The 13,815-nt window shown below is 37.6% G+C and overlaps 1 protein-coding gene across 2 annotated transcripts in view; it reads left to right on the top strand.

Annotated features, from left to right (window-relative positions):
- LOC128645829 (L-threonyl-[L-threonyl-carrier protein] 4-chlorinase) overlaps nucleotides 1-13,815 on the top strand; it is a 195,629-nt gene that overhangs the window by 37,917 nt on the left and 143,897 nt on the right. The window lies entirely within an intron of this gene.

Below are 13,815 nucleotides of genomic sequence, written 5' to 3'. Positions count from 1 at the left end.
CAGTGGAGGATTGCGGGATTCTAACAGTGATATCTCTGGACCCAGATGAGGCGAGCATAACTGACGGGGATGCTTTGGGGCCCCAGCACCCTCCGTATATTTCTGGTTTTATTTCAGCTGATGCCGAGACCCATGGTGAGGCTGAGGGGATCTGCACTGAGCTTCCGTTTCTACGCAAGGTTCTGCAGAACCACATAGGAGAGGATCCAATCAGCTTTACCGCTATTAGCACTACTCACCACCTGGACGTCCACATCGACTTTTTAATGGGCCTAGAAGTAACGGCAGCATCACAACAATTTTATCTCACTTGGAGTCAGCGTTACCTACTTCATCTCCTATGGCTATCCCATGACCCAGAAATACCTACGTATCTTACCGCTATAGATTGATGTCAAATCCGGAGGGCTGGAGTTGGTTGACTCTCAGTATATATATTTTTTCCTCCTAGCTTTCAATGTGCTTCTCACACGCTATGAAGCGGTTGATGCTGAACTTTCTTTAAAATGTGAAATGACAGGCTAATCACACGGATCTGAAAAGACTGGTATAAGATGCTTTACTCTTACTTACAAGCTTCCACTTACAATCAATGCGGGTTAAAGTTAACGTATATTGCATATTGTAGTAATTAAGCTCCCCACTCCTGCATGTACTGGCTATGGGTCTAGACATTCTATAAACGGCAGAAAACGAGAGACAGTTTATACTTTGGCTTTCCTCAAAGTCATCAAAACAGGGCAACATGTTCATGTTTATTACTGCAACGCTCTCACAGACTCCATATAATGTTATAGCTACTGTGATAGGGTATGTACAAACCAATAGATCAGTTCTGCTATTTTATATACTCCTAATTCCAGGTAAATGGTGTGTGTTGTGATCAGGGTGGCCCTAGACATTGATAAATCTGACCAGATTAAGGTGGAGTGTTGTGGAATCCTAGCCCTGCCTTAATGCCCACAGAATGTTGAAATGAACATGGAGAACACTCTATTTCATAGAATTCATGACCAGACATTCTAATTTTGTGTTTCAATGTTTAATGTTAAGCTAGCATAGGTGATTAATCACGCAGGGAGTGATAACAAGTAACTTCCTCACAAAGTATATCCTTTAGCCCTTCTCTTTTAGTTTATTTACTTATATGTTGCTAAATTTGTTTTCTATAATGCTGTTGGTTATCGATCAGATGTGTAACTACACGTTCAATTTTGTATTGGAAACTTTAAGTAGATATATTGTTCATTATAAGTTAGACTGGATCTAGACCATGTTGAAATGATACTCCTTTTATGTGTTGAAATACTGTTTGTTCTGTTGCACCTAACTAGTACCCATAAAACTTGGGAAAGCTTATTCTCTCTTATTAAATATGCCATTGATTAGGTAGGCTGAAGGTTAGAGTAAGTTGGTTAAGACCATGTTGCCTAAAAACACTCTCAGTCCCTAGTTAGATTTCGGATCTAGACACATACATTCCTTCATAAGTTAAAATAAATCACCCTGCCTACCCACCATATGTGAATAATCACTCCTCCCCCCCATATAATGTGCCTTCCAGTTATGGAGGACTACCCAAGCGGTTTACCTCTCTCATACCGCAACCTTAATAGTAGCATATCCATTTCTAGTGCCCAGAATCAGGTGGCTTACGTTCTAAATTGTAAGCCACATATTCCTGCTAGTTTATTATGTTCTCTGGGTTTCAGTATGTCATCCTGTTATTATATTTCCCTATGTAACTCCTATACAAATAATCAGGCCCAAGAGGTCTTAAATGCTCTTTAGGGGGAATATTTCTAAGAAAAATGAGAAAACTTGAGGTTCATCTTTTAAATATTCAGCTGTATGTGTACAGCGCTAGATTCGATTGTTAAAGTTTATGTTAAATACACACTGCAAATTGTTGTTTTGTTGTGTTATGTCTTATAGCATGCTGATGATACTTGTTTGTTTGTTCTTATGAGAACCTCAATAAAGATTATTTTATAAAAAAAAAAAAAAAAGTTGAAATTTTTGACGTAACATACGATCCGCCGGTCTCAGTCCGACACAGATCGATGCTTACGTTATTACAGATGTTTTGAATGCAAATTCGGCACTATCTGACTACTTTTGCAAGTTATCAAATATCTAACAGGTACGCTCGCCACTATTCCGGCCCAGCGTACCTGCCATAGGAATCAATGGTAGTCTGAAAGCAGCGAAAGCTCATGTTCGCTGCTGTCCGATATCCCATTGATTTCTATGGTAGAATAAAAGTTATGTTTACACCTAACACCCTAACATAAGCCCCGAGTCTAAAAACCCCTAATCTGCCGCCCCAATACCGCCGCCACCTACATTATACTTATTAACCCCTAATCTGCCGCCCGACACCTACATTATACTTATTAACCCCTAATCTTCCGCCCGCCACCTACATAAAAGTATTAACCCCTATCCCGTCGCTCCCGGACCCCACCTCAACTAAATAAAGTTATTAACCCCTAAACCCCTGGCCTCCCACACCACTACCACTTACTAAACCAATTAACGCCTAAACCGCCAGTCCCCCACATCTCCATAAACTAAATTAACCTATTAACCCCTAAACCTAACAACCCGCTAACTTTATATTAAATATTAACTCATCCCTATCTTATAATAAATTTAAACTTACCTTTAGATTTAAATTAAACTATATTAAACTAATAATCTACTCTGTTATACTAAGATTATATTAAACTAATAATTAACCTACCCTGTTATACTAAAATTACATTAAACTACAAATTAAATTAAATATATTTTATAGTTAAAAACCCTAACCCTACTCAAATAATTTAAATCTACAATAAATTACAAAGTTACAAAAAACTAACAACTAAGTTACACAAAATAACAAACACTAAGTTACAAAAATAAAATAAAAACTAAGTTACACAAAATAAAAAATAAATTATCAAATATTTTAACTAATTACACCTAATCTAAGAGCCCTATGAAAATAACCCCCCCAAAAAATACCCCCCCCCTCAGCCAATTGGATGAAAGCTCAATCCTATTGGCTGATAGCAACAGCCAATAGGATTTTTTCAACCTTAATTCCGATTGGCTGTTATACTAAAAATACATTAAACTATATTAAACTATTACGATTAACTGTTATACTAAAAATACATTAAACTATATTAAACTATTACGATTAACTGTTATACTAAGAATACATTAAACTATATTAAACTATTAATTAACCTATCCTAACTGTTATACTAAAAGTACATTAAACTATATTAAACTAATAATTAATCTACCCTAACTATTATACTGAAATTACATTAAACTATTTTAAACTAATAATTAATCTACCCAAACTGTTATACTAAGATTACATTAAACTATATTAAACTAATAATTAATCTACCCTAACTGTTAACTAAGATTACATTAAACTACAAATTAAATAAAATATATTATATAGTTAAAAACCTAACCCTATTCAAATATTTTAAATCTACAAAAAAAAATTACAAAGTTACAGAAAACTAACAACTAAGTTACACAAAATAACAAACACTAAGTTACAAAAAAATAAACACTAAGTTACACAAAATAAAAAATAAATTATCAAATATTTTAACTAATTACACCTAATCTAAGAGCCCTATGAAAATAAAAAATCCCCCCCAAAATAAAAAAAACCCTAGCCTTTTACCTGTAAATCAGCTTTTACCTGTAAAAAAATAAAAATACCCCCACAACAGTAAAACCTACCACCCACACAACCAAACCCCCCAAATAAAAACCTAATCTAAAAACACCTAAGTTCCTCATTGCCCTGAAAAGGGCATTTGGATGGGAATTGCCCTTAAATGGGCATTTAGCTCTTTTTCCTGCCCAAACCCTAATCTAAAAATAAAACCCACCCAATAAACCCTTAAAAAAACCTAACACTAACCCTCGAAGATCCACTTACAGTTTCTGAAGACCCGACATCCATCCTCAACGAAGCGCAGAAGTCCTCATCGAAGCCGGGAGAAGTCTTCATCCAAGCGGCAAGAAGTCCTCAATGAAGCCGGGAGAAGTCTTCAACCAACCGGGCAGAAGTGGTCCTCCAGACGGCAGAAGTCTTCATCCAGACAGCATCTTCTATCTCTATCCATCCAGCACGGAGCATCCTCTTCTTTCGACGTCTTCTTCAACAATGAATGTTCCTTTAAATGACGTCATCCAAGATGGCGTCCCTTAGATTCCGATTGGCTGATAGAATTCTATCAGCCAATCGGAATTAAGGTTGAAAAAATCCTATTGGCTGTTGCAATCAGCCAATAGGATTGAGCTTTCATCCTATTGGCTGAGGGGGAGGGGTTATTTTGGGAGGGGGGGTTATTTTCATAGGGCTCTTTGATTAGGTGTAATTAGTTAAAATATTTGATTATTTATTTTTTATTTTGTGTAACTTAGTTTTATTTTTTTTGTAACTTAGTGTTTGTTATTTTGTGTAACTTAGTTGTTAGTTTTTTGTAACTTTGTAATTTATTGTAGATTTAAATTATTTGAGTAGGGTTAGGTTTTTAACTATATAATATATTTAATTTAATTTGTAGTTTAATGTAATTTTAGTATAACAGTAAGGGTAGGATAATTATTAGTTTAATATAGTTTAATGTAATCTTAGTATAACAGTTAGGGTAGATTATTAGTTTAATATAGTTTAATTTAAATCTAAAGGTAAGTTTAAATTTATTATAAGATAGGGATGAGTTAATATTTAATATAAAGTTAGCAGGTTGTTAGGTTTAGGGGTTAATAGGTTAATTTAGTTTATGGTGATGTGGGGGGCTGGCGGTTTAGGGGTTAATAGGTTTAGTAAGTGGTAGTGATGTGGGAGGCCAGGGGTTTAGGTATTAATAACTGTTTTTAGTTGCGGTGGGCTCCGGGAGCGGCGGGATAGGGGTTAATAACTTTATTTAGTTGCGGTGGGCTCCGGGAGCGGCGGGATAGGAGTTAAACATTTTAGTATAGTGGCGGTGTTTAGTGACAGTATACAAATAAAGCTGGGAAAAAGCCGAATAGCAGCGAGATCGATGACTGTTAGTTAACAACAGTCCGCTGCTCATCGCCCCGTACTTGGTGTGCGGCTTTTTGACAGCTTTTTTGTTAAATATGGAGAGTGTATTCGGGTCCGCGACCGCGATATTAGGCGATGTCAGGTGAGCGTATTGGTGCCGGCGAATGCAGCACAGTTGACGGCTTGATAAGTAAGCCTCCCAGTGTGAGTCAGCTTTCTAAAAACTTCTTTGGACAAGTTTAACATTTTCTTGAAAGTCTGAAAAACAAGTGACCGTCAAGATTATCACAAGTATATTTTTACTTGCATTTTAAAATTAATTACATGCAGATTAAAATATTTAAAAATGAGAGAATTTCATTAATTTAATTTAATTTTTTTTTACAAAAGAATGAAGGGAGCAAGAGCATCTACTGGGCTTAAGAATTTATTATTGGCCGTATTTATTATTATTTATTATTGGCCGTATTGCCCCCAATGCATCTGTTTTAGCTCGAGTCTTCAGGCTCACCAGAAGCAGGAGTTAAGAAGCAGTGGTCTTAAGACCACTGCTCCTTAACTTGTATACCACCTCTGAGGCGGCGTACAGCAATCAGCCAGATCACATACGATCGGGATGATTGACACCCCCTGATTGGCCGTGAATCTGCAGGGGGAGGCATTGAACAAGCAGTTCACCAGAACTGCTTGTGCAATGATAAATGCAGACAGCATATGCTGTCTGCATTTATCAATGTGCGGCGGACATGATCGCTACATGCTGTCCTATTATGAAATTCAAAGTTATAGCAAGCTGCAAGTTTACCAAGACCAGTGAGCCGTATTCTTACATATCCTGTGGACTTTGTTGCACCTAATCAGATGTGCTTTCCTACCAATGTCCCTGTGTAGTGGGTGTGGCATTTAGCCAGTTTTAAATTGGATCAACTATGTTAAGGGATAGTCTAGTAAAAAACATAATTTATGTAAGAACTTACCTGATAAATTAATTTATTTCATATTGGCAAGAGTCCATGAGCTAGTGACATATGGGATATACAATCCTACCAGGAGGGGCAAAGTTTCCCAAACCTCAAAATGCCTATAAATACACCCCTCACCACCACACAATTCAGTTTAACGAATAGCCAAGCAGTGGGGTGATAAAGAAAGGAGTAGACAGCATCAACAAAGGAAATTTGGAAATAATTGTGCTTTATACAAAAAAAATCATAACCACCATAAAAAGGGTGGGCCTCATGGACTCTTGCCAATATGAAAGAAATTAATTTATCAGGTAAGTTCTTACATAAATTATGTTTTCTTTCATGTAATTGGCAAGAGTCCATGAGCTAGTGACATATGGGATATCAATACCCAAGATGTGGAGTCTTCCACTCAAGAGTCACTAGAGAGGGAGGGAAAAATAAAAACAGCCATATACCGCTGAAAAAATTAATCCACAATCCCAAAAAATAAGTTTATTTTCATTTTTGAAAGAAAAAAACTTAAATCAAAAGCAGAAGAATCAAACTGAAACAGCTGCCTGAAGAACTTTTCTACCAAAAACTGCTTCCGAAGAAGCAAATACATAAAAACGGTAGAATTTAGTAAATGTATGCAAAGAGGACCAAGTCGCTGCTTTGCAAATCCAATCAACTGAAGCTTCATTCTTAAAAGCCCACGAAGTGGAGACTGAACTAGTAGAATGAGCTATAATTCTCTGAGGCGGGGCTTGACTCCAAATAAGCTTGAAGAATCAAAAGCTTTAACCAAGAGGCCAAGGAAATAGCAGAGGCCTTCTGACCTTTCCTAGGACCAGAAAATATAACAAATAGACTAGAAGTCTTCCTGAAATCTTAAGTAGTTTCAACATAATATTTCAAAGTTCTCACCACATCCAAAGAATGTAAGGATCTTTCCAAAGGATTCTTAGGATTAGGACACAAGGAAGGGACAACAATTTCTCTACTAATGTTGTTAGAATTCACAACCTTAAGGAAAAATTCAAATGAAGTCCTCAAAACCGCCTTATCCTGATGAAAAGTCAGAAAAGGAGATTCACAAGAAAGAGCAGATAGCTCAGAAACTCTTCTAGCAGAAGAGATAGCCAAAAGGAACAACACTTTCCAAGAAAGTAGTTTAATGTCTAAAGAATGCATAGGCTCAAATGGAGGAGCCTGTAAAGCCTTCAGAACCAAAATTAAGACTCCAAGGAGGCGAAATTGATTTAATGACAGGCTTAATACGAACTAAAGCCTGTACAAAACAGTGTATATCAGGAAGTATAGCAATCTTTCTGTGAAATAAAACAAAAAGAGCAGAGATTTGTCCTTTCAAGGAACTTGCAGACAAACCCTTATCCAAACCATCCTGAAAAAACTGTAAAAATTCTAGGAATTCTAAAAGAATGCCAGGAGAATTCATGAGAAGAACACCATGAAATGTAAGTCTTTCAAACTCTATAATAAATCTTCCTAGAGACTGATTTACGAGCTTGTAACATAGTATCAATCACCGAGTCAGAGAAACCTCTATGACTTAGTACTAAGCATTCAATTTCCATACCTTCAAATGTAATGATTTGAGATCCTGATGGAAAAATGGACCTTGAGATAGTAGGTCTGGCCGTAACGGAAGTGGCCAAGGCGGGCAACTGGACATCCGAACCAGATCCGCATACCAAACCCTGTGTGGCCATGCTGGCACTACCAGCAACACAAATGATTGTTCCATGATAATTTTGGAAAACATTCATGGAAGGAGAACTAAAGGCGGGAAGATATAAGCAGGATGATAATACCAAGGAAGTGTCAGCACATCCACTGCTTCCGCCTGATCATCCCTGGACCTGGACAGGTATCTGGGAAGTTTCTTGTTTAGATGAGAGGCCATGAGATCTACCTCTGGAGGACCCCACATCTGAACAATCTGAGAAAAAACATCTGGATGGAGAAACCACTCCCCAGGATGTCTAGCGGTTGAGATAATCCGCTTTCCAATTGTCTACACCTGGGATATGCACCGCAGAGATTAGACAGGAGCTGGATTCCGCCCAAACAAGTATTCAAGATACTTTTTTTTCATAGCTTGGGGACTGTGAGTCCCACCCTGATGATTGACATATGCCACTGTTGTGATAATGTCTGTCTGAAAACAAATGAACGGTTCTCTCTTTAACAGAGGCCAAAACTGAAGAGCTCTGAGAATTGCACGGAGTTCTAAAATATGTATTGTAAATCTCGCCTCTTGAGATTTCCAAACCCCTTGTGCTGTCAGAGATCCTCAAACAGCTCCCCAACCTGAAAAACTTGCATCTGTTGTGATCACAGTCCAGGTTGGCTAAACAAAGGAAGCCCCTTGAACTAAATGATGGTGATCTATCCACCATGTCAGAGAGTGTCATACATTGGGATTTAAGGATATTAAATTGAGATATCTTTGTATAATCCCTGCACCATTGATTCAGCATACAAAGCTGAAGAGGTCTCATGTGAAAATGAGCAAAGGGAATCGCGTCCGATGCTGCAGTCATGAGACCTAAAACTTCCATGCACATAGCCACTGAAGGGAATGATTGAGACTGAAGGTGCCGGCAGGCTGCAACCAATTTTAAACGTCTCTTGTCTGTTAGAGACAGAGTCATGGACACTGAATCTATCTGGAAGCCTAAAAAGGTGATTCGTGTGAGATTCTGCAGTACGTAAAGATTGAGCTAGTACCAAGATATCGTCCAAATAAGGAAACACCGCAATACCCTGTTCTCTGATTACAGAGGGTAGGACACCCAGAACCTTTGAAAAGATTCTTGGAGCAGTTGCTAGGCCAAATGGCAGAGCAACACATTGGTAATGCTTGTCTAGAAAAGAGAATCTCAGAAACTGAAAATGTTCTGGATGAATCGGAATATGAAGGTATGCATCCTGCAAGTCAATTGTAGACATATAATGTCCTCGCTGAACAAAAGGCAGAATAGTCCTATAGTCACCATCTTGAAAATTGGTACTCTAACATAACGATTCAAAAATTTTCAGATCCAGAACTGGTCTGAATAAATTTTCCTTCTTTGGGACAATGAATAGATTTGAATAAAACCCCAAACCTTGTTCCAGAAGAGGAACTGGCATGATTACCCCTGAAGACTCCAGGTCTGAAACACAGTTCAGGAAAGCCTGAGCTTTTACTGGATTTTACTGGGATACGTGAGAGAAAAAATCTTCTCACAGGAGGTCTTACTCTGAATCCTATTCGATACCCTTGAGAGACAATGCTCTGAAACCATTGATTTTGAACAGATTTTATCCAAATATCCTTGAAAAACCTTAATCTGCCCCCTACCAGCTGAGCTGGAATGAGGGCCGCACCTTAATGCGGACTTAGGGGCTGACTTTGGTTTCCTAAAAGGCTTGGATTTATTCCAATTTGAGGAAGGTTTCCAATTGGAGGCAGATTCCTTGGGGGGAGGATAGAGTTTTCATTCCCTATTCTGACAAAAGGAACGAAAACGGTTAGAAGCCTTAGATTTGCCCTTAGGTTTTTTATGCTGAGGCAGAAAAACTCCTTTTCCCCCAGTAACAGTTGAAATATTAGAATCCAACTGAGAACGAAATAAATTATTAACTTGGAAAGAAAGAGATAGTAATCTAGATTTAGATGTCATATCAGCATTCCAAAATTTAAGCCACAAAGACATGGATCTAACATCACAAATAAAATGATTAGCATGTTGCAGTAAGCAAATAATGCTAAATACGTCAGAATCCAATTCTTGTTGCGCTAAATTCTCCAACCAGAAAGTTGATGCAGCCGCAACATCAGCCAAAGAAATTGCAGGTCTGAGAAGATGACCTGAATATAAATAGGCCTTCCTTAGATAAGATTCAAGCTTCCTATCTAAAGGATCCTTAAAGGAAGTACTATCTACCATAGGAATAATAGTACATTTAGCAAGAGTAGAAATAGCCCCATCAATTTTGGGGATCTTTTCCCAAAACTCTATAAATTTTGCTGGCAAAGGATACAATATTTTAAACCTTAAAAAAGGAATAAAAGAAGTACCTGGCTTATTCCATTCTTTAGAATCATATCAGAAATAGGAAAAAACTCCTGGAGAAACCACAGGAGGTTTAAAAACAGCATTTAAACGTTTATTAGACTGAACGTCAAGAGGACTGGTTACCTCAATATCCAAAGTAATTAATACTTCTTAATAAAGAACGCATATACTCAATTTTAAATAAATAAGTAGATTTGTCAGTGTCAATGTCTGAGGAGGATCTTTTGAATCAGATAGATCCTCATCAGAAGAGGATAAATTATCATATTGTTGGTCATTTGAAATTTCATCAACTAAATGAGAAGTTTTAAAAGACCTATTACATTTATTTGAAGGTGGAAATGCAGACAAAGCCTTCAGAATAGAATCGGAAACAAATTCTTTAAAAATTTACAGGTATATTATGGACATTAGAAGTTGAAGAAACTGCAACTGGCAATGTACTATTACTGATGGACACATTATCTGAATGTAAAAGTTTATCAAAACAACTATTACAAATGACATTCGGCGACATAATTTCTACAACTTTACAACAAATGCACTTAGCTTTTGTAGAACCGATGTCAAGCAGCAATGTTCCAGCAGAAGCTTCTGAGGCAGGGTCAAAGTGAGACATCTTGCAAAATGTAAGAGAAAAAACAACATATAAAGCAAAATTACCTATTTCCTTATATGACAGTTTCAGGAATGGGAAAAAATGCAAATAGCATAGCCCTCTGATAGAGAAAAAAATCAAGAGGCAAACATCAATGGGGTATTGAAATAATGAAAAAATAACCGGAAATGACACACATGCATCACTAATGACGCAACCGTGTGAAAGGTCTCGGTGTCAAGTATGACGCCGGAAATGACTAACTTGTGTCATAGACGTACCTTTTCGCGCCAAAAAATGACGCAATAAAGTTTAGCATTTTTCGCACCCGCGGGCCTAATACCGCCCGCAATTTGTAAGAAGTAGTCAATTGAAAAAAAGACTAAACCCCAGGTAAGAAATAAATTTCATTTTTAAAAGATGTTTATATTCCCCAAATATGAAACTGACAGTCTGCAGAAGGAAATACATGAACCTGACTCATGGCAAATATAAGTACAATACATATATTTAGAACTTTATATAAATGCATAAAGTGCCAAACCATAGCTGGGGTGCCTTAAGTAATAAAAAACATACTTACGAAAAGACACCCATCCACATATAGCAGATAGCCAAACCAGTACAGAAACAGTTATCAGTAGAGGTAATGGTAATTTGAGAGTATATCGTCGATCTGAAAAGGGAGGTAGGAGATGAATCTCTACGACCGATAGCAGAGAACCCATGAAATAGACCCCCGTTAGGGAAATCATCGTATTCAGTAAGTGATACTCCCTTCACGTCCCTCTGACATTCGCTGTACTATGAGAGGAATTGGGCTTCAACAATGCTGAGAAGCACATATCAACGTAGAAATCTTAGCACAAACTTACTTCACCACCTCCATAGGAGGCAAAGTTTGTAAAACTGAATTGTGGGTGTGGTGAGGGGTGTATTTATAGGCATTTTGAGGTTTGGGAAACTTTGCCCCTCCTGGTAGGATTGTATATCCCATATGTCACTAGCTCATGGACTCTTGCCAATTACATGAAAGAAATTAAACTTTCATTTCTTTCCTAAGATATGGTGAGTCCAGGACGTCATCAATTACTAGTGGGAATATCACTCCTGGTCAGTCAACACCAGAATTTTTGTTGTTTTAAAAGATAGATAATCCCTTAATTACCAATTCCCCAGTTTTGCATAACCAACACAGTTATAATTATACACGTTTTACCTCTGTAATTACCTTGTATCTAAGCCTCAGCAGACTGCCCCCTTATTTCACTTCTTTTGAAAGACTTAGCATTTTAGCCAATCAGAGCTGTCTCCATGGTAAATTCACGTGCATAAGCTCAATGTTATCTACGTATATGAAACACGTGAACTAATGCCCTCTAGTGGTGAAAAACTATCAAAATGCATTTAGATTAGAGGCGTCCTTCAAGGTCTAAGAAATTAGCATATGAACCTCCTAGGATTAGCTTTCAACTAAGAATACCAAGAGAACAAAGCAAATTGGTGATATAAGTAAATTGGAAAGTTGTTTAAAATAACATGCCCTATTTGAAACATGAAAGTTTTTTTGGACTTGACTGTCCCTTTAAGTGTCACTCCCACACCCACAATCCTCAGTCATTCTCTTTGCCTTCGTCAATGGAGGAGGTGAAGTTCTGGTGTCTGAAGAAAATTGGATTTCCTTCGCTACAAGCAAGATTTTTGGGGTGTAGCCGTATTCTACGTTAATCTCTTCAGTAAGAGTAGTGGTGGCTTTAAAGCAGTTAGGAACTTGTAAGGTGGGCCTTACTGCGTTTTCCTAACATTTTGCTGCCCATGGTATAGAAAGCCATAGTAGGTTTACTCGGTTCTTTCTTATTTCTACAGGTCTCTGTGAGGAGTATATGTCCTCTCATACCGTGTAAGCTGTCCTCCTGCCGGACGGCTAGACTACATGTAAGTGCTTTTTGTCTTCCAGGTTAATGCAGTTTTAATGCAGTTTATATAAGGACTTATAATCATTGGGGAAGGATTTTATATGGCAGTTGCAGGCACTTCTGATATGTGTGAGACTTGTGGGGTTTGATTCCTGATATGGGAGTTTTTCCCAGAGGCTGTGTTTTTAACACTTTCATTTTATCCTTCCTTTCAGTGTCAAGCTGTAGTTTTTATCTCTCTAATTTCCACTGTAGTACAGTGGTATATGACCTGTTTGGGCTGGTAATAATGCCTAGGGTACAAGGGAGTCGCCTCCTCTTAGCCTGGGTATCAGTCGTTTATATCGGCTTGAATAGACATAGGTGGGATTAAGATGAATCAGGATTTTATAGTACAAATCCCAATTTTAAATATGATCTGATGCCATTTGTGTTAAAATAAAAAATGTTGTGCCGATGGTTAAAATGAGCACGCTGTAAATTGCGCATTTCATTTTTCTTACTGATCCATGTCTCCGCCTCCTTCTCTGGCCGAGATCGGAGTGGCACCATTTTCGGCTGCTTACTGAGCCGATATCGTGTCCCCGCCTACTTAGCTTCAGAATGGAGCGGTGTGGTTTCCCGCTGTCTCTGAGTCAAGAAACTGGGTATTTTTTAACGGATCCTTTATTGTTTATGTGTGGGTTATTTCTTCGGAGGAGGAGGAAGAAGATTTGCATGCAACACAGCTCTGTTTATTTGCTTACAGATCTTGTAAAGACGATCTTTCTTTTTAAAGTGACAGTGCATGATTATTAGAGCAATTATTTCTCTCAGTGAGGTTGGCTCGAAATTTTCAAACTTTTATTTCTGAGATGGTAGATTTAATTTCAGCTTGTGAACCACTATGTCTAATTCTAATAAATGATGTTGAGTGAGAGCATTTTTTCATGATCTAGGAACAGGGGTCTGTTTGTAAAAATAAATGTGTAACCCTATCTGATAGGATCGATTATAGAGATCCAGCTGAGATCTTTTAAGTTTTAAAAAGTGAAAGTGCAAAGTCCCTAATAAAGATTAAAGATTTGTGGTAGGACCTATCATAAAGGAAAGTTGATTACCTAAGGTAAATCTGGACGGTGATCCTTACTGAAATGTTTATTTGGATACAAAGGAACTTTGAACATTGTGGATATATACCAGATATAGGAAGCACTGAATGACACTCATC

The sequence above is a fragment of the Bombina bombina genome, chromosome 1 (assembly GCF_027579735.1).
Source record: "Bombina bombina isolate aBomBom1 chromosome 1, aBomBom1.pri, whole genome shotgun sequence".
In the NCBI taxonomy this organism is placed as follows: Eukaryota; Metazoa; Chordata; class Amphibia; order Anura; family Bombinatoridae; genus Bombina; species Bombina bombina.
This window is presented reverse-complemented; position numbering and strand designations above follow the sequence as displayed.